This window comes from Phyllobates terribilis, unplaced genomic scaffold, assembly GCF_046119375.1.
Source record: "Phyllobates terribilis strain yellow unplaced genomic scaffold, ASM4611937v1 Scaffold_5__5_contigs__length_657084704, whole genome shotgun sequence".
NCBI classification, from domain to species: domain Eukaryota; kingdom Metazoa; phylum Chordata; class Amphibia; order Anura; family Dendrobatidae; genus Phyllobates; species Phyllobates terribilis.
In genome coordinates, this window is record NW_027362765.1 from 6727441 (window position 1) to 6751070 (window position 23630).

The window sequence follows — 23630 nt, forward strand, 5'->3', positions numbered from 1 at the left end:
ATGCTCATCTTGTTTTGTAGAGTGATGAGTTCTTGTGTAGAGATAGTAGCAGCAAGCTGAGTTTCAATATTTTTTACCTGTTCCTTGGTAGATACAATAGCCTTCTGTAAGTAGTCATTTGTTAGGGTAATAATATCAAAAGAACATTTATTAAGTATATGTTCAAATTTTATGCAGTACTCAGACTGATCGCTAAACAGGGTTGGACAAATTGGGACCCTCAATGCCCTTGGGATCCTTTGTACTCTCAAGTATTCCAACAATGTGGCACAATGCAACTCGATGCTGGTGAGGTGGCGAAATTCTCGCTATAAGTTCCATCCTCGCATCTCCTTCGGGGGGACTTTTAAGAAATCACACAATAGGTTATATTGTGCAATGATATTTGATGTTTCCTCAACGTTATACGAGAACGTGGAAGAGGACATGACACTTCAGCGTGCTTACATACTGGAGTAGATAATAGTGTAGAAAACTGCAGTACTGCTGGAATAGGTGCGCAAGTAGGGTCTAAAACCATGCAAAAGGCAAATGAAACTTGGCAATCAAACAGGCATAATTTTAAAGTATTTAATTGCAGTCCAACACAGGTACAATTGTTTCGGTCCTCAAGACCGTCATCAGTGTGTACTACAGCATAAAGACAAAAAAATAAAAACTACAAATATCAGACAAAAACATAAAAAGTATTAATGAAAAACTGTCATAAGGTATTTCTGAAATTCATAATCATCTGAAAATCCAAAACATTTACAGATTCTTCTCAGTCACCGGCTGTGGCTGCTTTATCAATGGTGTAGTCCGGCCTTATCACAATCGTGTGATTACCATTTTGCTTCTAGACCACAACGTTCTCCTCCACCCAAAACTGTTCGAATGACTTTGTGCATTAAAAGCCCTTTTCTATAGAACTTACAACCTGGAGGAGCCACCTACTCCCTGGGATTAGAAGATTACAAAATCATAATAAATACACAGGAGTATAAGCCAAACATAAGACTGTTTATTAACACAACTAACACAATACATTTACTGGTAAAAAGAGAGTATTAGACATAGGCAATGTCACTCAGGAAGAATGTTGGACACCAACAGCATCATGAAGGAAAAAATGCTGCAATCCTAGTCATAGACAATGATTCCCAAAAAAACACTATGCATGGTCTACATATTCATGCTTATAAATAAATGAATGAATACAATGGTGGCAATAAATCCTAACAAAGGAGATTTCCTTATGCACTAAACCAAACCATGATATACGACTGACCTGAGCGAGTCAAATAAAATAAAGCAAGGAATCAGTGTGTCCTTAACAACACACAAATATGGTGACACAGGAACTTAGGTAAAAAGAGTTGAATGTCTGCCTGAAATATGTTATATGGATGAATCCAAGTAAAGAAAAGGCCCAGAGTATACCTAAAATATGAAGATATAAGGTGACCTGTGTGACTGCCAATGGGACACCCCTGATGCGCGTTTCACGTGCAGCTTCCTCTGAGGGGTGATGCAAAGGTGTCAGGAGAAGGCTTATATATCATGGCTTACCAATGACAGGTGTTTGAGATGTTCACGTTGCCTGTATCCCACGCTGGAACAACCAGGGTCGGCGTCCCACGTCACCTCCGCCAACCCACACTGGAAGAAATTTTGATGTGGACGGGGAGAGACAAGGTAGGGATGCGTTGCCATGGCGATCTGTCACCTCCGCCCTCCCACACACGTGACCACAGTGCGGGCGGGGAGAGGCAAAGCTGGGATGCCTAACCACAGAAGCCCAGCTGGCAGGGAGCAATGGACCTGTGACCCAAGCCACCTAATACCACCCACGCACTAGATCCGAATGTGGGTGGGGAGAGGAAAGACAGGGACACGCAGACCATGGCAACCCATCCAGGTAGGAGGGGATAAACCCGTGTCACCCCTCGCCCGCCCACACGTGTAAACACAATGCGGGAGGAGAGAGACAAAGCAGGACACGTAGCCAGGGAAACTAGCCCAAATATGTCAAGAGTGAGCGAATGACACAAATAAACTGAATGCATTTGAGAAGAATTCATCACGTACATAACTGCCTGAAGAATAGACATTATGGTGCAATTATAAGATAAGGGACACTTAAATGTGCAAAATATATGCAAGAAAAATTCAAGATATGCATAGCTGAGTGTTCATTAGATCAGTTTGTAAAGTGCATAGTGCAATGGTTAAACATGATAAAAAAAAAAGTGCAACGTGATGTATGAGATATAATACATAAAGTGAATAGTGCATGCACAACAACTCCAATATAAAATATAATATTAAAGTGCAGAATGTGCAAAACAATCATACTTAAAAAAAATCATACATTTTGGCAGTGAGACAACGTCAAACTAGTAGGAGACGTCCTCTAGTGGATGTGTTCATTATCAATGAATATAGGCGATAAGTTGGAAAAGATAATAATATAGTTTCTCTCACTGGTGACAAATCAATAAATTAGAACGCTTTACATCAAGACTATATAAAGACCACACATTCACTGTCATTTAAAAATTGCACAATTTTTCTTTTATTGTTATTGGTAAATAAACGTTATATATTAAGAGAATCTTGAGTTAGGGATCATTTTCCTTATTGCAATTAGTTAATAACTGTTTTGACAGCTGACACCCGGCTCTCAATGCACCGCTCCTGCTACTTTAGCCTCTTAAAGCTATTGATATCCATCGCAGCATTTAGGAGGGAGCCCCCACTGCCCTCCAATCGGCGCCCCCCGCGCCATGCTGAACCGATGTCATCATGACGACATCCGGGTCATCAGAGCTAGCAAACTTATTACACCATGCTCAGAGCAAGTTTGTCTGCCAGTGCAGTGCTGACAGTTTGTAAAGCATAGCAAAGCTATTGCATTGCTATTCTTTATAAGCGATCAGACTGCAAAAAGTGAAAGTTTCATAGTGGAACAAAGTAAAAAAAATCACAAAATAATAAAAAAAATTATATATATATTTTGTACATAAATATTTTTATGATAAAAAAATAAACAAATAAAGTACACATAATTGGTATTGCTGCGTCTGGAACGACCCGACCTATAAAACTTCCCGCCAGTTAACCCCTTTATTGAACACCGTAAAAATGTAAAAAAAACAAGGCAAAAAATGTTTTATCATACTGCCAAACAAAAAGTGGAATAAAATGTGATTGTGAAGAATATTCTAGAATAATCACATGTGCCCTGGTTGTCAGGTCTCCAGGCATAGTGTAATCTGACTCTCTTGAATTCCTTTGCAGCCAGCAAAGGGGGGTGAGAAATCCCCCTCCCCTGGCAGCTGTGAGCTGAGCTGACAGGCAGGCTTCCTGCTGAGATCCTCTCTTTGTTCTGAACATGTCCTATGTTGTGTAAGGTACTATACTTCAATACCGGGCTGTGGAGTGGAAGAACTATATGTCCCAGCTCTTCACAAAATGGATTTTCTAGCTCAGGGGAAGATAGTGAATGCCAGTCTGCTTCCTAGCCCACTCTAGCGTGTAGGGAAGAGGAGATACACGTCTTAGCCTTTTGGAACCTTCCTACAACTGCTGTGTTTGGTACCCACACGTAGCAGGGGCCCGGCCGGGTCCGTTGACACCAGAATCTGTTCCCTGGGACCATCCAGTAAGGAGGTATGGGCCACGTTAGTTCTGGGAGTCTCTTAGTCAGGAAGGAACAGGGGGTGGAGACTTGGGATGAACAGGGGCAGGTGTCACGCTGTCTCTGTATACTGGAGGTAGGGGGCCTAAGCTGACCCTAAGCTGGGGCCCTGACTAATCCCTCAACCTGGAGGTACTGTTAAAGGTACAGAGGTCCAGGCCGCCAGCGTAACCCCTACCTCCTGAGGATCCCTGCACCTAAGTAATCTAGTCCTGAGAAGGACCCCGATCACAACAAAAGAGGACAAGTAATAATATGCCCACACACAGTACTTAGACGAACGAGACAGTACAAGGGAAAAACCAAAACCACCTTGCATACAAAAACTACACAACTACAACAGAGGGAACACCAACGGGAAAGGAGATAAATGATAAAGCGAGGAAGGGAAAAAACACTCCAAATACACTTATCTCAGAAACTCCAAATACCACGATCCGCTCTGTTAGTCTGTATGAAATGCTTTCACCGACACTTCCCAAACAGACCAGCAGGCATTTGAAGGAGTCTCACTACAGCAACATTGATTGCAGCTGGGCGAGGCTGGACCTCGTCTAGCACAGAGAGAGAGAGAATTAACTCCCTCACTGCCGAAAACACAAAGCACCAAAAAGTCAGCTGCGAGAAGTCAGGCTGTGTAATCGTGACGATCTTCGTGGCGACACACCCGTGACAGTACCCCCCCTTCTACGAGGGGCCTCCGGACCCTCAGGGCCAGGTTTATCCGGGTGAGTCGTGTGGAAGGCCCGAACTAATCGGTCTGCGTTAATATCCGACGCAGGAACCCACATCCTCTCCTCAGGACCATACCCTTTCCAATGAACCAGGTACTGAAGGGACCGGCGATTAAAACGTGAATCGATGACCCTTGATACCTGGAACTCCAAGTTACCATTGACCACCACTGGAGGGGGAGGTAAAGGTGACGGTACCACCGGCGCCACATACCTCTTAAGCAACGATCTGTGGAACACGTTGTGAATTTTAAACGTAGGGGGGAGGTCAAGACGGAATGCCACCGGATTAATAATAGAACTGATTCTGTACGGCCCGATGAACCTGGGACCCAGTTTCCAGGAGGGAACCTTAAGTTTAATATTCCTGGTAGACAACCATACCCGATCGTTCACACTTAGGTCCGGACCAGACACTCTCCTCCTATCAGCCATACGTTTGTATCGGTTCCCCATAGTATTCAGATTCTTCAGCACCCCTCTCCATACTGAAGCGAGTGATGAGGAAAATCGTTCCTCCTCAGGAACCCCCGAAGAGCCCCCCCTACTGAAAGTACAAAACTGGGGGTGAAAACCATATGCCCCAAAAAACGGGGACTTACCAGTGGACTCGCTCCGCCTATTATTAAGAGCAAACTCTGCCAGAGGTAAGAAAGAAGCCCAGTCCTCCTGGTTCTCTGACACAAAACACCGGAGATATGTCTCCAAGCTCTGGTTCATACGTTCCGTCTGACCATTGGTCTGAGGGTGAAAAGCCGATGAGAATGACAAATGCATCCCCCGCCGTGCACAAAACGCCTTCCAGAACTTGGACACAAACTGAGACCCCCGATCAGACACCACATCGGAGGGTACCCCGTGAAGCCTCACAATCTCCCCAATGAACACCTGCGCAAGAGTTTTAGCATTAGGGAGAGCCGGAAGAGCGATAAAATGTGCCATCTTGCTGAACCTGTCCACAACAACGAGTATGACCGTTTTACCCGAAGACGGAGGGAGGTCCGTAATAAAGTCCATAGACAGATGAGTCCAAGGACGCTCCGGGATCTTCAAAGGTAAGAGGGCCCCAGACGGACGGGTATGTGAGGTCTTAGAGCGCGCACAAACCCCACAGGACGCGACAAAAGTTACCACCTCCTTATGTAAGTTAGGCCACCAAAACCGACGCGAGAGGAGATCCACAGTTGCTTTACTCCCCGGGTGTCCTGCCAAAACTGAGTTATGGTGTGCCTCGATCACCTTTTGTCGCAACTGATCTGGAACAAACAGTCTCCCCGGAGGTCCAACAGGGGCGTCCCCCTGAGCCTCCAATACCTCCTCCTCCAGCTCAGAGCATACTGCCGAAACCACCACCCCCTCCTGAAGGATAGGAATCGGGTCGTCCGTATTCCCGGCCCCAGGGAAACTACGAGATAAGGCATCCGCCTTTACATTTTTTGACCCAGGACGATATGTAACGACAAAATTAAACCTGGTAAAAAACAATGACCACCTAGCTTGTCTGGGATTCAGACGTTTCGCGGACTCCAGATATAGCAGGTTCTTGTGATCGGTGATGACGGTGACCGGATGGACTGCCCCCTCCAAAAAATGGCGCCACTCCTCAAAAGCTAACTTAATGGCCAAGAGTTCCCTATTGCCGACATTGTAATTCCTCTCAGCGGACGACAATTTTTTAGAGAAAAAGGCGCACGGATGCCACTTACCAGGGGACGAACCCTGTGATAATACTGCTCCCACCCCTACCTCGGAAGCGTCTACCTCTACAATGAATGGCTGTGACGCATCAGGTTGAATGAGTATGGGTGCCGAGGCAAAACATTTTTTCAAGGAGGAGAATGCTTGACAAGCCTTGTCAGACCACCTAGAAAAATCCGTCCCCTTTTTAGTCATGTCTGTGAGAGGCTTAACCATGGACGAGAAATTACGAATGAACTTCCGGTAATAATTAGCAAACCCCAGGAAACGTTGTAGTGCCTTAAGATTCTCTGGCCGATCCCACTCAAGAACTGCCCGCACTTTCCCAGGGTCCATACGAAAACCGGACGCTGAAACCAGGAAGCCTAAAAACTGGAGTTCCTGTACGGCGAACACACACTTTTCCCATTTGGCATACAGTTTATTATCCCGCAAGATCTGTAACACCTGCCTAACGTGCTCCTGATGAGACACCAGATCCGGCGAGTAAATTAAGATATCATCCAGATATATGACAACAAACTGTCACACCAGGCGGCGAAAAATGTCATTAACAAAGTGTTGGAACACCGCCGGGGCATTAGTCAGACCGAATGGCATGACAAGGTTCTCATAATGCCCCTCCGGAGTGTTAAACGCCGTCTTCCACTCATCCCCCTCCTTCATCCTAATCAGATTGTACGCCCCCCTGAGATCCAACTTAGAGAACCATTTGGCGCCCACGATCTGATTAAAGAGATCGGGAATAAGTGGGAGTGGATACGGATCTCGGACCGTAATCCGATTAAGTTCACGGAAATCCAGGCAAGGGCGTAGGCCTCCATCTTTCTTCTTAACAAAGAAGAACCCCGCAGCCACCGGTGAAGATGAAGGTCTAATATGCCCCTTAGCCAGACTTTCTGAAATATAATCCTTCATGGCCTGCCTCTCAGGACCAGAAAGGTTATACAACCTAGCTTTAGGTAACTTGGCCTCAGGGAGCAGTTTTACAGAACAGTCATACTCGCGATGAGGAGGTAGTTCCTGACACCCTTTCTCTGAGAATACATCCTCAAAGTCCGCCAGAAATGGAGGTAAGACCCAAGGAGTAACCGCACCGATGACCGTGTTCATGCAGTTTTTATTACAGAATTTACTCCATTGGCTTATCTCTCTGGTTTGCCAATTAATAACCGGGTTATGCTTAGTTAACCAAGGAAGGCCCAACACTATAGGAGTGGGAAAACCCTCCAACACGTAGCAAGACAACAGTTCTTTATGTATCGCCCCCACTTGAAGTTTTACGTCATGCACAGCTTGCAAAAAACTTCCCTGACCGAGAGGCCTGGCATCGATCGAGAATATGGGGATGGGTTTAGCCAACTCACTCAATCGCATACCTTGAACCCGGGCAAATCGAGCATCAACCAGATTAGCCCCGGCCCTACTATCCAGAAGAACAGATATCCTCTCAGTTCTTGTACCCACCACCACCTCCGCCGGTACGAGAAACTGAGACGAACCTAGGGACGAAATACCTACTCCCAGATTGCCGTCCACCACACAACCTGGGATCAACAGTTTTCCGACGACTCTTCACTCTGCAAGGGACGGGATGGACACCCCCCAATAAAATGTCCCTTTCTCCCGCAGAAGAAACACCTTCCTGTCTTATGGCGCACCACCGGTCCCCTCCCCCAAAATGATGTCCCTCCTAATTGCATAGGCTCCTCTGGACTGACCAGGGGAACCACCATATGAGGGGACCTTGTAGGAGGTGGAGTCATCACAGGGGGTCGAGTTATCCCGCACCTCTCCTGAAGCCGTCTGTCAACGCGAATAGCCAGGGCCATAGCGGCTTCCAGTGACGCGGGAGAGTCATACTGTGCCAACACATCCTGTAATTTGTCGGATAAACCTTGACAAAACTGGCTCCTAAGAGCCGGGTCATTCCACTGGGTGTCCGTGGCCCACCTACGGAACTCCGAACAGAATTCCTCCGCCGGACGATCTCCCTGCTGGATCCTACGTAACTTAGACTCAGCAAGGGAGATCCGATCTGGGTCATCATATACGAGTCCCAGAGCAGCGAAAAACCTATCCACTGACTGGAGAGCCGGGGAGCCCGGGGGAAGAGAGAACGCCCAAGATTGTGGGTCCCCTTGTAGGAGCGAGATGACAATTCCCACCCTTTGTTCTTCACTCCCCGATGACCGAGGCCGCAGCCGAAAGTACAATTTGCATGCCTCCCGGAAAACAAAAAACTTGTCCCGCCCCCCAGTGAACCTGTCAGGGAGAGCTACTTTAGGTTCTGGTCCGGCTTGCTCCTGAGGATGCAAAACCTTGGACCTAACGTCCGCCAGCTCCATGGACAAACTCTGCAACTGCCGAGCTAGACCGGCTACTGGATCCATGGTAGCTGGAGAAAAACTAAGTGGGTCGGTGAAAATGTCACGCTGTCTCTGTATACTGGAGGTAGGGGGCCTAAGCTGACCCTAAGCTGGGGCCCTGACTAATCCCTCAACCTGGAGGTACTGTTAAAGGTACAGAGGTCCAGGCCGCCAGCGTAACCCCTACCTCCTGAGGATCCCTGCACCTAAGTAATCTAGTCCTGAGAAGGACCCCGATCACAACAAAAGAGGACAAGTAATAATATGCCCACACACAGTACTTAGACGAACGAGACAGTACAAGGGAAAAACCAAAACCACCTTGCATACAAAAACTACACAACTACAACAGAGGGAACACCAACGGGAAAGGAGATAAATGATAAAGCGAGGAAGGGAAAAAACACTCCAAATACACTTATCTCAGAAACTCCAAATACCACGATCCGCTCTGTTAGTCTGTATGAAATGCTTTCACCGACACTTCCCAAACAGACCAGCAGGCATTTGAAGGAGTCTCACTACAGCAACATTGATTGCAGCTGGGCGAGGCTGGACCTCGTCTAGCACAGAGAGAGAGAGAGAATTAACTCCCTCACTGCCGAAAACACAAAGCACCAAAAAGTTAGCTGCGAGAAGTCAGGCTGTGTAATCGTGACGATCTTCGTGGCGACACACCCGTGACAGCAGGTAATGGGAGTTCCCAGAGAGTTGGAAGGTCTGTGTAGCAAAAGCCTATTGTCTTTTCCCTGGGGAAGCTTGTGACATGCAGACTTGAGGGACAAGTAGGGCACACATTCTTCCCCATGTGGTCACCCAATCCCTGAGCCATGCTTTCCATCTAACCAGTAATTGACTTTAAGATCTGTTATGCTTGATGTACCATGTTTTTGTATTTGTAACTCTGCCCGCTGTATATATAAACCCTGATGTATATAGTAGATTGTTTAGTGAGCCCTTATGGCGATTAAATATATAATTTAATCTTGGGCTGTTCTTTTATCTTGAACCATGAACCTTACGTCTGTTGTTTGGTCCGACGAATGCACTACCGGGCTGGTTTCTAGCTCGATATAAGTCTGTTATATCAAATAGAAACTAGTGGCAACTCTATCCAGGCCAACAAGGCTCTGCTTCACTGGAGTAGTGAAATAGCCTCTCAGCCTGTCAAGAGTGTGGGAGGGTGTGGGGCCACATCAGCGTCTGAGTGGACCACCTTGTCCCACTCCCTGGTGCCTCTCTGTACCCGCGTGGACAGGACGTGACGGTGTAGAACTGTGCCGATCTGACCTTACGCGTCCTTGGGGGGGGGGGGGTGCGGAATGTCACGGTGCAAAGGGTAGATCCGTATCATGTGCTCCGTCTGGCGTAGTGTGACATCAGGTGGATGGCTGGGTGTGGATCCACCAGAAGAAGCGGCGACAGCAGGATTCTGCGGGGCCCCCCTGGTGCTGTTTCTTCACAGTGATCAAAAATAGAAATGTAAATAAATATGGTATCTCTGAAAACGTCATCTTGTCCTGCAAAAAACAAGCTGCCAGACAGCTCCTTCAGTGGAAACATAAAAAAGTTATAGCTCTCTTAGAATAAAGTGATGCAAAAACAATATTTTGTTTTATAAAATAGTTTTTATTGTGTAAAAGCACCAAAACATAAAAAACAAGAAATAAATGTGGTATCGCTGTAATCGTACTGACCCGAAGAATAAAGCTACCTTATCAATTTTACCACATACGGAACAACATTTAAAAAAAAAAGAATTCCTGAATTTCTGTTTTTTATTGATTCTGCCTCCCAAAAATTGCAATAGAAAGCGATCAAAAAATGTTATGTGCCCAAAAATGGTACCAATAAAAAAAATCAACTCGTTCCGCAAAAATAAGCCATTACATGACTGCCGGCAGAAATATGGAAAAATTATAGCTTTCAAAATATGGCGATACTAGTCTTTGCAAAATAATCATCTTTTAGTGTGTGACAAAAGCCAAACTTAAAAAAACTATATAAATATGGTATTTCTGTAATCGCACCGACCCAAAGAATAATGTCGTCTAGTCACTCATGCTGCGCGATGCAAAAATAAATAAAACTAATTCTTCATCTGCTGATTTGTTCATTCTGCCTCTCAAAGATTGCAGTAAAGCTCGGCTCACATTTATCCTGCACTGAGCGCTTATACCAGGGTTTCCATGTAAGTCTCTGAAATATGTGATACAGACAGAACTCTCGGCGGAAGACTCAATGTAATGAAGTAGATGATGGCACTGTGAATGCAGTCTAGCCTATGATCCGACAGTGTCCTGTCTATTTAGGCGTGCGTAAAAGTACAGTCGGCCACAGTTTTGTACACTTCTGAAAAGAAGGGATGACGCTGAATAGACGCCAGACGGAGTCCAGAGTAACTCTGCTGCCTCATTATAGTTAATGGATCCCTTGGGGGTTTCATCTGAATCCCGTCACTCAGAGATTTATATGGAAACCCCGATGTGAGTGCTCAGTGTAGAATGTAGGATAAATGTGATCCCAAATGTTATGTAACATGTTCCTAATAAAAGATTCAAATCAATCCACAAAAAAGCCCTCACTCAGGTCCATTATCTGTCAATGGAAATATTGGAGCTTCCACGGTACTGGAAGCACAGAGGCTCTGGAAAAGTGAAATGGCTCCTCGCCCCCCAAAAGAAATTCAGCAAATTCTGCTCTCCGATATTCAAAGGCTCCCCTCCCTTCTGAGTGAGCACCACAGTGTGCCAAAACTGCAGTTAGCGTCCATATGTTTGGCGTTTTTGTAGTGAAGAGAGTCGACCTAATTTACGGGTGCATGTCTCCAGAAGCATGATCTAGGTGCAATGTACAGGCACTACAATGTACTAGGCACTGCAACGTACTGGTCACTACAACTGCTGTTTGCAATTTTCACTCAGCAACATCCACTGCTGCTTGTTTCTGGAAAAAATCCATGGAGTCAAAATCTTCACTACACCTGTAGATAAATTCCAAAAGAGGTATATTTTCCAAAATGGGGGGATTCTGCTCTTCTAGTACTTAGGTGCTCTTTATATGGAGTCTTGCACAATGTATTTCTACATTGAGCAGAAATTGTGGGATAAATTTTGGTACAATTTTTACCCATTCCCAGTGTGAAAATGTAAAATCTGAGTCTAAAATTTAATTATTTTTTCTTTACTGCCCAATAGTATTAAATTCTGTGACCCACCTGTGGTGTCCATATGATTACTGCACCCCTATATGAATTCATTGAGCGGTTTAGTTTGTAAAATGGGGGGGTTCTACTCTTCTGGCACCTCAGGGGCTCTGCCAATGTGATATGGTACCTTCGAACCAGTCCAGCAAAATCTGAAATCCAATATGGCACTTTTTCCTTTCTGAGCTTTGCACTGTGCCTCAAAAGTAGTTTTCTTCCACATATGTGGTATTGGCATACTCAGGAGAAATTTTACAACACATTTTTTGGTCCATTTTCCCCTGATATATCCTTGTGAAAATGAAAAAAAATTTGTGGTTAAAACATTTTTGTGGGAAAAATATATTTTTTTTCATTTTTACAGATCAAAGTAAAATTCTGTGAAGCACTTGTGTGTACAAGGTGCTCATCACACATCTAGATAAGTTCCCTGAGGGGTCAGGTTTCCAAAATGGGGTCACTTGTGGAAGTTTCCCACTGTTTAGGCAAATCAGAGGCTCTTCAAATGCGACATGACACTTGCAGACCATTCCATCAAAGTTTGTGTTCCAAAATGTCACTCCTTCCTTTGCGAGATCTACCGTGCTCCCAAACAGTAGTTTCCCCCACATGGAGTATCTGCATATGCAGGAGAAATTGTACAACAAATTTTGGAGTCCATTTTTTCCTGTTACCCTGGAAAAGATAAGAAATTTGGGGCTAAAATAAACACATTTTGGTATTTTTTTTTTTATTTTCATGGCTCAATGTTATAAGCTTCTGTGAAGCACCTGGGGGTTCAAGGTGCTCAAAGTGCTCACCACACATATAGTAAGTTCCCTGAGGGATCTAGTTTCCAAAATGGTGTCACTTGTGAGGAATTTCCATTATTTAAGCACATCAGGGGCTCCCCAAACGTGACATAGCATCCGCTAATTATTCCAGCAAATATTGCATTCAAAAAGTCAAATGATGCTTCTTCCCTTACAAGTCCCGCCGTGCGCCCAAACATTAGTTTTCGTCCACATATTGGGTATCGGCGTACTCAGAAGAAATTGCACAAGAAATTGCATGGTGCAGTGTCTCCTGTTACACTTGTGAAAATCCAAAATTTAGGGCTAAAAAAACATTTTTATGGGAAAAATTTGATTTTCTGTATTTTCACAGCTTAATATTCTAAACTTCTGTGACACACCTGGGGGCTCAAGGTGCTCACCACACATATTTTTCAGACTATAAAACGCACCTTACCATAAGACGCACCTCCGCTTTAGACAGCAGAAAAAAGAAAACCACTTCTCCACCATACGCTGCACTACCCTCACCTACTGTATCCTCACCCATCCCTTGTAGATTGTGAGCCCTTGCGGGCAGGCTCCTCTCTCATCCTGTACCAGTCGCTGACTCATTTTGTTCAAGATTATTGTAAGTGTATTTGCTATATATACCCCTTTTTCACATGTAAAGCGCCATGGAATAAATGGTGCTATAATAATTAATAATAATATAATAGGAAATAATTTTTTTCCTATTAATTAAAACTTCCCTGGTGGTGTAAAATGGAGGGGTCAGTATCACAAATTTTATGTACTAGAGTAGAATAGGGAGGTAATAAATCTATTGTTAGTGTCTCTCTGCAGTGCTACATACACAACATAGCTCTGCTGCATGCACATATACACACACGCATAGCTCTAATACATGCACATGTACACACATAGCTCTGGTACATGCACATATACGCACAAACAGCTCTGCTACATGCGCATATACACAGACAAACAGCTCTGCTGTATGCACATATACACAGACAAACAGCTCTGCTGTATGCACATATATACACAGACAAACAGCTCTGCTGTATGCACATATATACACAGACAAACAGCTCTGCTGTATGCACATATATACACAGACAAACAGCTCTGCTGTATGCACATATATACACAGACAAACAGCTCTGCTGTATGCACATATATACACACACAAACAGCTCTGCTGTATGCACATATACACACACAAACAGCTCTGCTGTATGCACATATACACACACAAACAGCTCTGCTGTATGCACATATACACACACAAACAGCTCTGCTGTATGCACATATACACACACAAACAGCTCTGCTGTATGCACATATACACACACACAAACAGCTCTGCTGTATGCACATATACACACACAAACAGCTCTGCTGTATGCACATATACACACATACACACACACACACACACACACTATACATTACCACATCCTGCAGTTCCTGATCGGGACTTGAACAGAAGAGCATCTGCAGGACATTCCACTTGATTAAGTTAAGTACCTTTCAGGACATGTGATCAGTCACATGACCTGAAAGGTGTGGAATTCCTGTTGCAGAAGGTACTTCAGCTGCTCAGCTCCTGCAGCCTCTGTTCTGTCCTTAAGCTTTCTCTCCTGCTCTGCAGCAATCACATAGATTAGCGCAGAGAAGGAGAGTAGACAGCTGCTCTCTGTGATCGGGGAGAACGCGGTGTCAGCGTTCTCATCCATCATAGGAAGCAGCCTCCGGGCTATGACGCACGCACTTTTTAATTAATTTTTCTTATAGTCCAAAAAATATGGTAGATAAATTTCTTAAGGGGTCTAGTTTCCAAAATGGGGTCACTTGTGGAGGTTTTCCTCTGTTTAGGCACATCAGGGGCTCTCCAAACATGACATGACACCCACAGACCATTCCATCAAAGAAACGTCACTCCTTCCTGAGGCGTGGCATGTTTTCCCCCACATATGGGGTATCTGCGTACTCAGGAGAAATTGGACAACAAATTGTGTGGTGCAATTTTCCTTGTTACCCTTGTGAAAAAGCTAAATTTGGGGCCAAAAAAAATCATTTTTGTGGGAAAAATTAGATTTTCTGTATTTTCACGGCTCAACATTATAAACTTCTTCTGTGAAGAACATGGGGGTTCAAGGTGCTCACCATACTTCAAACAGTTGTTTCCCCCATGTGGGGTATCGGCGTGCTCAGGAGAAAAAGCACAACTAATTTTGGTGTCCATTTTCTCCTGTTACCCTTGTAAAACTAAAAAAAATTGGGTGTAAATTTAAATTTTTGTAAAAAATTGTTAAATGTTCATTTTTTTTTTTCGTTCCACATACCATTAATTCCTGTGAAACACCTGAATTGTTATCTTGCTTGATAACTTAGAAGAGGGCAGAAAAAGAGGTCTATTATCAAATAATGAATTTGAATATCTCAAACCTGAAACACCAACAGTACCTACCTTCTATGCCCTCCCGAAGGTCCATAAGGTCCTCAGTCCATTAAAAGGCCACCCTATGGTTGGTGGAGTAGATTCGCTATCACAAAATATCGGTATTTACATTGACAGAATATTGCGTCCTTTTGAGATCTCCCTGCCTTCATTTGTTCGACATACACCTCACCTGCTTACTCAACTTGAGGGTGTTGCTGTGGAGGAGGACACCTATCTGGCCTCCATTGATGTAGAGGCCCTCTACAGCAGCATCCCTCATGAGGCGGGGATACAGACAGTTGGACATTTCCTAAAATTGAGGGCAGTGAAGTGCTACAATCACAACAGACTGGTGGAGGAATTATTGCGGTTCACACTTACCAATAACTACTTAGTGTTTGGTACTTCCACCAGCTCAGGGGCAAAGTGTTGGGGAGCCCCTGTGCCCCCACGTATGTCAGTCTGCTCCTGGGTTGCTGGGAGGAAACCATAATTTTTGGGGAGGAGGAGAGATGGCTGCACTCCCATGTTGGCCGCTGGGCCAGATACTTCGATGACATACTGGTGTTCTGGTCTGGCCAGAGGCCGGCTTTAGGCGATTTATGGAAGCCATCAACATAAATTCCTTTGGACTCAGGTTTACATCTGAATGCCATAAAGACTGCATAATATTCTTAGATGTTAAAGTAAAAAAGGAGAAGGATGGTTCCATAGACACATGCACGTATCGCAAACCTACTGCAACAAGTAGCCTTTTGAATGGAATAGTCATCATCTTGAGAATCTAAAGCGGGGTAATCCTAAAGGCCAGTTCTTACAAATAAGGAGAAATTGTACTAACATCGGGGGGGTGTGTATGCAAATGCGGGGCATTGGTCTAATCCGGACCCCACTTTTGGTAAGTCACATCCCAGAGATGACGCGATGGCACATGCGTGGTACCTCTCTCTGCGCTCTATTGTGAGACACACGGGTCACTTCTGGAGTGGAGGTGACGTTCTAGTGCATGCGCAGTATCTCTTCTGTGCACGCCAATGTGAGATGCAACAGTCACTTTCGGAATGGACCGGAAGTGACATGGACGCGCTAAAAACCTTTTTGAATTTGCAGCCTTTAGTGCCCAAAGGTATGTGACATGCGCAGTCCACATCTGAGGACAGAAGACTGCCTTTTTAAACGGGGAGAGCTAGAGAGAATGAGCATGTGGGACTCACTAAAGAGGGATGGATTAACCCATTTAAACACAGCCTTCCATCAATTCAATATATCTTGCCTTCATCTACCATGCATTTATATTGACATCTCTGGATTACTCACTATATGGCCTCCTGATGAACCGACAGAACGGGGAAATTTCCAGAATAAGAGATAAGTTTTACTATCTGGATATGTTTATTGTTATGCACTAGTTTAGTGTTATATATGTATTAGAGCAGGCCGTCACTCATTTCCTGTATATAGCTCACTCCATCAGGGCAAGACAGGGATAGTGAGGGACAACTGCTGAGGAACGAGGGCGCCAAACTCGCTCTCTAGGGTGCCAACCCCCATGATAGGCAATATCAGAACAGGCTACAGACAAGGCAAGTTAAGGGGATTATCATATATAGTACACTTGTGTTCATGTCTTTATGTATTGCATTGACTCTATTTAGTCCCATGGGGACACTGTTTTTTTAGTAGGACCACCATACAGTGACATGATTTTTATCCCTTTGATCACATGGGTTTGGTATTTTTAATAGTATCTCAATAAAAATTATACGTTTTAGAGGATTTATGTTTACACAGCCATTGTCTCCTGTCTCCTTGTAAAGCTAAAAAAAATTGGGTGTAGATTAAATTTTTTGTGAAAAATAGTTAAATGTTCATTTTTTTCCTTCCACATTCCATTAATTCCTGTAAAACATCTGAAGGGTTAATGCAGGTCTTGAATGTGGTTTTGAGCACCTTGAGGGGTGCAGTTTTTAGAATGGTGTCACTTTTGGGTATTTTCGGTCATATACAGTACAGACCAAAAGTTTGGACACACCTCATTTAAAGATTTTTCTGTATTTTCATGACTGAAAATTGTACATTCACACTGAAGGCATCAAAACTATGAATTAACACATGTGGAATTATATACTTAACAAAAAAGTGTGAAACAACTGAAATGTCTTATATTCTAGGTACTGCAAAGTAGCCACCTTTTGCTTTGATGACTGCTTTGCACACTCTTGGCATTCTCTTGATGAGCTTCAAGAGGTAGTCACCGGAAATGGTCTTCCAACAATCTTGAAGGAGTTCCCAGAGATGCTTAGCACTTGTTGGCCCTTTCGCCTTCACTCTGCGGTCCAGCTCACCCCAAACCATCTCAATTGGGTTCAGGTCTGGTGACTGTGGAGGCCAGGTCATCTGGCGTAGCACCCCATCATTCTCCTTCTTGGTCAGATAGCCCTTACACAGCCTGGAGGTGTGTTTGGGGTCATTGTCCTGTTGAAAAATAAATGATGGTCCAACTAAACACAAACCGGATGGAATAGCATGCCGCTGCAAGATGCTGTGGTAGCCATGCTGGTTCAGTATGCCTTCAATTTTGAATAAATCCCCAACAGTGTCACCAGCAAAGCACCCCCTCACCATCACACCTCCTCCTCCATGCTTCACGATGGGAACCTGGCATGTAGAGTCCATCCGTTCACCTTTTTGCGTCGCACAGAGACATGGAGGTTGGAACCAAAGATCTCAAATTTAGACTCATCAGACCAAAGCACAGATTTCCACTGGTCTAATGTCCATTCCTTGTGTTCTTTAGCCCAAACAAGTTTCTTCTGCTTGTTGCCTGTCCTTAGCAGTGATTTCCTAGCAGCTATTTTACCATGAAGGCCTGCTGCACAAAGTCTCCTCTTAACAGTTGTTGAAGAGATGTGTCTGCTGCTAGAACTCTGTGTGGTATTGACGTGGTCTCTAATCTGAGCTGCTGTTAACCTGCGATTTCTGAGGCTGGTGACTCGGATAAACTTATCCTCAGAAGCAGAGGTGACTCTTGGTCTTCCTTTCCTGGGGCGGTCCTCATGTGAGCCAGTTTCTTTGTAGCGCTTGATGGTTTTTGCAACTGCACTTGGGGACTTTCAAAGTTTTCCCAATTTTTTGCACTGACTGACCTTCATTTCTTAAAGTAATGATGGCCACTCATTTTTCTTTACTAAGCTGCTTTTTTCTTGCCATAATACAAATTCTAACAGTCTATTCAGTAGGACTATCAGCTGTGTATCCACCAGACTTCTGCACAACAGAACTGATGGTCCCAACCCCATTTATGAGGCAAGAAATCCCACTTATTAAACCTGACAGGGCACACCTGTGAAGTGAAAACCATTTCCGGTGACTACCTCTTGAAGCTCATCAAGAGAATGCCAAGAGTGTGCAAAGCAGTCATCAAAGCAAAAGGTGGCTACTTTGAAGAACCTAGAATATAAGACATATTTTCAGTTGTTTCACACTTTTTTGTTAAGCATATAATTCAACATGTGTTAATTCATAGTTTTGATGCCTTCAGTGTGAATGTACAATTTTCATAGTCATTCAAATACAGAAAAATATTTAAATGAGGTGTGTAAAAAAAACATGGTTGAGGGGTATATTAAAACATTACCTTTATTACTGTTTTACTAAAATGTGGTAAAGAAGTAAATTAAAACTACACTAGTTTGTCTGTGCCCTTACTATAATAATCAAGAAATAAAGAATTGTGCGGTGTTAGGGAAGTGCTAGAACAACTAGACAGGGGATTAGGTTATAACACACAAACCTTTTATTGTTTAATACGCTCTCTAACGCCACGACGAGTTTCGATAGCAGAAGCTATCTTCCTCAGGTAGATCAGATAGTATCTAGCTGAGGAAGATAGCTTCTGCTATCGAAACGCGTCGTGGCGTTAGAGAGCGTATTAAACAATAAAAGGTTGGTGTGTTATAACCTAATCCCCTGTCTAGTTGTTCTAGCGCTTCCCTAACACCGCACAATTCTTTCTTTCTTGATTGCTAATCTCCCCTGTGGAGAGCGGTGGAAGCTGCTCTGTTTACAACTAGCCTACTGCAGGACCTGCCGTGATGTCATTGTGGAACGCCCACTTTGGTCACATGGTCCTGGTCATGTGACCGCTGAAGCAGACAGAAACTCCTTACAGCAGTCTCTGCTAAGCTGCGGTCATCTTACAGACTCCCACCTGGAAGCTTTTTCCCTTGTTGTGCGGGGCCCCTTTGCACAACAGGACCAGGTGAGTGGTCATAACATCCTCCCCCTTCATTCCCCCCAAACGTCAGGCTCTTCCCCATTGGCACTCCAACTGCTTTTGTTTTCCTTACTATAATAATAAGTCTCTTGAAACTGTATAGTATTAGAATACATCTGATATCATGAGCTCATTATATTCATTATAGTCTTACTCTATGCCTGTAGTTCATAGATTGGTTGGTCAGATTATTTAGGACATACACAGGGTTCCATAGTGCTAACTAAAATATATGCATATCCTCCCCAACAAGTTTCGCCATGTCTGGCTTCCTCAGGGGGCTAGGGCTATTAGTGGCTGAACAGAGCCTGCACCGCCCAGAGCTTCTTTTTCTGATGTCTCCTCCATCACCAGCGCCGCCTACATATTGAATAAGACGCTTCCTGGTGACAGAAACAGACGTCGCACAAGGAGATCCCAGAGGAGATGAGACACACCATTTTCAGAAGCCCTAATGTTACAAAATGGCCTAAAACCAGAGCAGTATAAATCACCATGAAGTGACTCCATTTTGGAAATTATAATCCTCAGTGAATTAATCTATCGGAGTAATGACTATTTTGACTCCACAGGCACTTTCCTGAAATTAGCACGCAGTGGATGTTCTAGAGTGAAAATTGCACATTTGTCGTTTTATAACCCAACACATAGTGCCCAGATTGTGCTCCAGGAGACACACAAACCGTAAATTAAGTGGGTTCTTCTCATTATAGTAATGCCGAATACATAGATGCTAAATGTGGTTTGGGCACACTGCAAGGCTCTGAAATGAGGGGGAGATTCGACTTTGGGAGAGCGGATATTGCTGGATTGGTTTATGGAAGCCATGTTTCTTTTCAAAAGCCTTTGAGCCACTAATAATGTGGAAACCTCTGTTTTTCCATTGACAGATGGTGGACCTGAGTGGGGACTTGTTTTTTTGTGAGATGAGTAGAAGTTTTTATTGGTATTATTTTCGCCTACATAACATTGGTGGCTTTTTATTCCATATTTGGGAGGCAGAATGAACAAACAATTAAACACCACATTCTACTGGTTCATGCTATGAGGTTGTCTATTAGACTGTGAACTGTCATTGTCGAGGTGAGGAGTAAATTTTTTTTGCAAAACTTGCCATTTTTTCAGACAGTTTAAGTAGAGATGTTCAAAAATATAAAATTCAACAATTTTTTATTAAAAAATAATAATTGTTTTTATTCTTGGCAGATGTCTGTACCAGGAGATCAGAGGGACAGCTGACATCTTCAATTTTCAAATCAGATAATTTTGATATCCAACAGAATACAATTGAAATTAATGCCATTTCTCCAGATTTACCATCATCCCTTCACAGCAAAGATCTGTCATCTGATCCTTTGAAACAGGTTCTATCTTCTGATTCATTACAGACTACTCAGGAAAATGAAAGTCACAAAATAAGCATTAAAAAACGAACTGTTCCTAAAGCAAATAAGTCATTTTCAGGTTCAGAATATAGAAATAGTTTTTCCCTTAAAAAGTGTTTTCATAAACATAAAAAAATTCACACAGCGAAGAATAGATTTTCTTGTTCCACATGTTGGAGATGTTTTAATCAGAAATCAGATCTTGTTAGGCACCAGAGAACTCACACAGGGGAGAAGCCTTTTTCATGTTCAGAATGTGAAAAATGTTTTAACCAGAAATCAGATCTTTTTAGGCACCAGAGAACCCACACAGGAGAGAAGCCATTTTCATGTTCCGAATGTGGGAACTGCTTTACAGAGAAATCAAATCTTATTACACATCAGAGAACTCACACAGGGGAGAAGCCATTTTCATGTTCAGAATGTGAAAAATGTTTTAAGCAGAAATCGGATCTTGTTAGGCACCAGAGAACTCAAACAGGGGAGAAGCCATTTTCATGTTCAGAATGTGGGAAATGTTTTTCAAAGAAATCAAATCTCACCAAACATCAGAGAACTCACACAGGGAAGAAGCCTTTTCCATGTTCAGAATGTGGAAAATGTTTTAACCAGAAATCAGATTTTGTTAAGCACCAAAGAACTCACACAGGGGAAAAGCCTTTATCATGTTCAGATTGTGGAAAATGTTTTGTACAGAAATCACAACTTAATACACATCAGAGAACCCACACAGGGGAAAAGCTTTTTTCATGTTCAGTATGTGGAAAATGTTTTAACCAGTAAGGGCATCTTGATAGCCACCGGAGAAACCACGCAGGTAAGAATGCTGCAGCCACATCCAGTCTCTGTACAGACTAGAAAGGCCCTAGCTGCACAACTAAAAACGCCACCATGGACCTAACTCCCTAATAGGCCGTTGATGAGTTTCTCGTGCCTCCTGAGGAACCAGAGGGGAGGTCGCAACACTGTGAACAAGGGGAAAGGAAAGTATGAAGAAATATATGAAAACCCTGAGTGAGAAACTAAAACATATTCATATAGGGCAAAGAAGGCAAGCTAAGGAGAACCTAAAATAAAAGGAACAAGTATAATCTCCCAGAAACCTAACATTGTTAGAATGAAAAGGTACTGGGAGGGAAAGCAAACTGACCGGGAGGATAGTTTCACTTTTGTTGTGAAACTTACAAAATTCATCCTCACCAACTGTAAATGTAAAACCTGTCCATTTATAATGACCACGGACAAGATAAAGATTCTCAACTCACATCAGGACCACAAGATCCCAGGTACTTTCAGATGCATCACATCTAATGTAGTGTACTTAATTATATGTACCAAATGTACAACTGGGGGTCTGTAAGTAGGGGAGACAGGGCAAAAACTTAGAACACGGATGAATTCTCATTGCCATACAATTAAAGAATAGACCTACTTGTTACAAAATATTTTTGTATCCCTGATCACGGCATCATGGACATGAAACTAATTGTATTAAAAGGTAACTTCAAATCTCAGAGAGACAGAGTTATGACAACCTTTGACACAGAGCAGGAATGAATGTGACACATGGATTTGTCTTTTTACTTCAGCTAAGGAATGTGCTCCTCAGACCATTTAAGGGCATCACAATCATGAACCAAACCTCAGACACAGGACAATAAAACTTTCATACTCCTTATCTTTGAACTGTTCCAATATTTACGGCCACAACTGCTTCTCCCTCTCCCATACTGATGGTTCTGCTTCACGTCACTTGTCTTATCTATTGCATTTTTCCTGTGCCCTGTTGTGTATAAATATGAGACTTCAGATTTCGTGTTGATAAAGAGACCTAAGTAGTCTCGAAAGCTTGCAATTTGCAATCTTTTCAGTTAGCCATTAAAAGGTATCAACCACTGAGGACTCCCAAATTTTAATATTTTTCTCCAAACAGCAATTTTAAGATCTTTCCACATGTGTTCAATGGGATATAGCTCCTGACTCCTTGCTGGCCAGAACGCTCCAGCACTTTGTTTCCACCCATTTCTAGGTTCTTCTTGAAGTATGTCATTGTCATGCTGGAAGACACATGACCTAGGACACAAACCCAGCTTTCTGACACTAGGCACTACATTGTGACCCCAAATCCTTTGCTAATCTTCAGATTTTATGATGCCTTGCACACAGTCAGGGTGCCAAGTGCCAGAGGCAGAAAAACAACCCCAAAACATCTTTGAACCTCCACCCTATTTGACTGTATGAATTGTAAATGTATTGATTATATTGCGCACCATGGACAAAGGAACATCCGGATCTCTGAAGATGGACTTGTAATCTTGAAATTGTTGATATTTTTCAACAATTTTGGTTCTCAAGTCCTCAGACAGTTCTTTTCTTCTTCTGTTTTCTCCATGCTTAGTGTGGCACATGCATGTACACAATGCAAAGATTGAATCAACTTCTCCCTTTTTTATCTGGTTTTAGGTGTGATTTTCACATTGCCCACACCTGTTACTTGCCACAATTGCGTTTGAACAAGCTTCACGTGCTTGAAAAAAAGTTGTTTACCCACAATTTTGGCAAGGTGCCAACAATTTTTTCAGGCCCATTTTATGTGGTTTTGTGTGAAATTATGTTCAATTTGCCTTTTTTTCTCTGTTTTCTTGTGTTGTTCCAATACACGCAAAGAAAATAAACGTGTATAACAAAACGTGTAATTGCAATAATTTTCTGGGAGAATTACTTCATTTTCTGGAACAATTTCAAGGGAGCCAACACTTTTGAACATGACTTGTTTTTGTTTCCTTTTTAATTTGTTGCGGCATATCATCCTCTACGTGTTCAGCTATATTAGGAGGCTTGTAGCAAAATCCAATTAGCAGCTTTCCATTATTGCCATTTCCATGTACATTACCCCAACTGATTTTACATCAGGAATGTAAAACTCAAAACACGCAGAGGGCCAAATTGAAAAACTTGAACAAAGTCGTGGGCCAACCAGTGTACAGTATAACGGACCCCACATAGTCCTCCATACAGTTTAGTGGGCCCCGTATAGCTTTCCATACAGTATAATGGGC

The 23630-nt window shown here is 43.3% G+C and overlaps 1 pseudogene; it reads left to right on the forward strand.

The window, feature by feature from the left end:
• The window catches only part of LOC141270823 (uncharacterized), a 68548-nt pseudogene extending 45246 nt beyond the window's left edge, over nucleotides 1-23302 (forward strand).
• The last annotated feature ends 328 nt before the right edge of the window (nucleotides 23303-23630 follow it).